The sequence below is a fragment of the Mauremys mutica genome, chromosome 12, assembly GCF_020497125.1.
Source record: "Mauremys mutica isolate MM-2020 ecotype Southern chromosome 12, ASM2049712v1, whole genome shotgun sequence".
Taxonomy (NCBI): Eukaryota; Metazoa; Chordata; order Testudines; family Geoemydidae; genus Mauremys; species Mauremys mutica.
Window position 1 is genome coordinate 13,873,969 of NC_059083.1, and position 3,588 is coordinate 13,877,556.

Sequence of the window (3,588 nt, forward strand, 5' to 3'; positions counted from 1 at the left end):
GACAGTGGCACCTGCACACCAGCTAGGTGCTATGTGGCCAGTAATTGCTCAGCCGTCTCTTCCCCAGCTGTGGAGCCGGGAACCAGAGAGTTATAGTTCACCAGAACGACGGCTGGACGCTCAATTAGGCCACAGACTGATTGTCGCCTCCCCTCTGGCTGGGGGGTGAACCGCAAAGAGGAGAGTGGTACAAAAGCACAAGGGAGAATTGCCTCCATTTTTACCTCTCCTCCCTTCTTTACAGAAGGCAAGAATCCGCCTTGAAAGGCAACAGGGGCCATGGAGTGGGGAAGATGAACCAAGGCTGGAAGGAATCCAGCCTGGGTACTCAGAACTGTCAACTGCCTGCACAGTTCTAGTTTTAGAACTGTGAACTGCAATTTTCTAGTTTTAACCAGTTCTGACCTTTGACATCCTTCTCCCTCCTAATACCCGAAAACCCCCTTGCTCCAGTTATTAAAGTGGTTTTAGTATTTTGTCTGGGCCTGTGTGTTTTCATTGAAGTGTTTGGGGGATGTGACTGGAGAGACCAAGGCTGTGGCCTAATCCGGCCCCTCTCTGGGGGTGACCCACTAATGACTGAGTTTGTCCAGCCCAGTGACCAGACTGATCAGTCCAAGATGCACATTCCTAGGGCGCAAGGCTGGGAGGAGAAAACTGGCTGATGTTGCTGTGTCGTTTGGTAAGTTCCTGAGTGTCTGGCTAGTCGCACTCAGTACAGTGCAGCCAGGAGGACCCACATGGCACCGTTGGGCTTTCATCATCCTGATCCTGAAAGGGAAGCTGAGCAGGGCAAAACAGAGAGGAGAAACCAGCCGACATCCTCAACTGCTTCGGCTTCGGCTAAATCCTGAACTGCCCCTGGCATGTGCAACTTGAGGTTCTGCCACCAGCCTTCCCCCCACACGTCTGTTTCCTTTCCAATGGTCAGGGGTGAAAGTGACTTAAAGGATTTAGCGATATGCCGGAGTCCTGAGCAGAGGGAGGGGCCTCAACTGGAATTGGTGGGATCTTAAATCCCTGGGCCCTTTACACTGAGATTTAAAGGGCCCGGGACTCTGGCTGCGGTAGCAGTGGCTGGGAGCCCCAGGCTCTTTAAATCATGGCGGGAGCTGCGGCAGTGGCCGGAAGCCCCGGGGCTCCGGCATTGATGTAAAAGGCCCAGGGCTCTGCTGCAGTAGCGGCAGCCAGAGCCTCTGCCCCTTTAAATCACTGCCAGAGCCCCGGGATAGCAAGAGCAGCTGGGAGTCCCAGGATTTGGGTGGTGATTTAAAGAGTCCAGGGATCCATAAAACAGGAGGCTAAACCTAAAGATGGGGAACCTGGAGTATGAAAGGGGGTTCTGCAGTGAATAAGAAAACGGGAGAGGAAAAGTGGGTATCTGAGAAACTTTAAAGAGAAGAGATCATTCACCTGTGTCAGTCTATGGCCCACCGAGGAATAGAAAATACTCTTTTAAGGTAAAAGCAGTTTGGAATACGGCCTAAGGTGCGAGAGGACATAGAAAATTTGGTTAAAAGCAGAATAAGATGGGCAGCAGACGGGAATAGACCACCGAATGTGGGACCCTTGTGGCACCAAAGACTTGCAGGGCCATGGAGTAGAATACAGGTTGATTATATTAAGACCCAAAGAGGGAATCAGTATTTATTAGTGATAATAGATTCTTTTTCTGGCTGCGTGGAGGCAATTTCCACCAGGAATCATTCTGCAGAGACCACCCCCAAGAAGTTGTGGAAAGTTCTGTTTAGTAGATACGGGGCTCCAAAAGTAATTGGTTCAGATGATGGAGCACATTTTATAGGAAAAGTAATTCTAAAAATGTTAAAAGCTTTAGGAGTAAAGCAACAACTGCCTATCCCCTGCCATCCTCAATCGTCAGGGACAGTAGAAAGGATGGATCAGACTATCAAGCAAGCCCTTTGCAAAGTGGTGCACGTCGCTGGCAAAGGTTGGGACAATAAATTACCGATGGTGTTGGCAGCCATCCAGAGCAATGATGGATTGGATACTGACTACCAGCCATATCACATTCTCTGTGGAAGGTCTATGAGCTTGTGGAACCCTTTATTATATGGAGGAGATGGAGGAGTCTCTGTTGTCCTGGGCCTTCATCAGCAACTCCAAGGAGCCAGTCTTGGGCAGGAAGCCAGGATCCAAGGGGTGCCATTTTCTCCAGTTCTTACACAGTTTTAAAGCCGTCCCGCTGGTGTTATTTACTTTCTTGCCGATTCTTCATTTTTTTCCAGGGACATGACAAAACTGGTGTATTATAAACAGTTCTTTTTGACCAATTCACCCTTCAGTTCTCGCTTTGGTTGCCAAAATACAAATCATGCACTCATGTCGAAACACACTCCAGCCACATGTTACATGCATATATGGGTTATATATGTACATATCCCAACATTGCCTCCGTCTCCCAAGGGGGCTCAGTGACCCTGTTTCCTTCCTCTGGAATTGAATTATCCCTTAGCTGGCTGGCTGAGGGCTCCGGCTCTACCCAGCGCCCCTCTTCCCTCCTCCCGGGAGCTCAGGTCTGCGCAAAGCCCCTCCCTGCCTGTGTTGGGGGCCATTATAGACCAGCCAGAGCCAGGAGCAAAAGTTTGTAGCATGTGAGTGAGCAGGGCTGGGGGAGTCAGGCGCGGCAGGGTGGTTGACCAAGGCTGGGAATAGGCTCTGGAGCCTGGGAAGAGGGCTGGTGGAGCCGAGCTTGGTAGAGCCGGGCGTGGGACTTTGTGGAGTGGAGGAGGAGGAGGAACCTGCCTGGGGATGGCTGAGGTGAGCCATGTTGGGAAGGGAAAAGAGCAAGGAGGGGCAGTGTCTTTGTCTGACTCAGTGAGCTAGCAGCCATAGGCGCTGACTCCATGGGTGCTCTAGGGCTGGAGCACCCACGGGGAAAAATTGGAGGGTGCTCTGCACCCACGGGCAGCCAAGCTCCCTTCCCCAGCTCACCTCGCCTCCGCCTCCTCCCCTGAGCGCGCCGCATTCCCGCTTCCCCTCTCAGCGCTTGCCGCCGCAAAACAGCTGTTTCGTGGTGTAAAAGCTCCGGGAGGGAGGGGGGAGTGGGAATGTGACGTGGTGAGGGGAGGAGGCAGGGAAGAGGTGGGGTCAGGACAGGGATTTGGGGAAGGGGTTGGAATAGGGCTGTGGTCCCCAACGCGGTGCCCACGGGCACCATGGTGCCAGCTGGGGCATTTATGTGCACCCGCCTAGTGTCCAGTAGGAGAGAGAAGCCGCAGCCTTGTGTCTGCCAGGGACAGAGAACTCTGGGCCTGCAGTCTGCGGGTGCCGCTGTTCTCTGTGCCCGGCCGGCATGGGGGTGTGGCTTTCTGGCTTTTCCGGGGCTGCAGGCTGCCGGCACAGTTCTCTGTCCCCGGCAGGCGCTGGGCCGCGGCTTCTCTCCGGCTTCTCCAGGGCTGCAGGCTGTGGGCACCGGTGTTCTCGGTCCCCGGCAAGCACAGGACCGCGGCTTAAGCCGGAGAGAAACCGTGTCACTGTGCTTGCCGAGGACCGAGAACTCTGGGGCTGCAGGCTTCATTCTATGTTAAAGTAAGAATAATAAATATATTTGGACCAGCAGTTCAA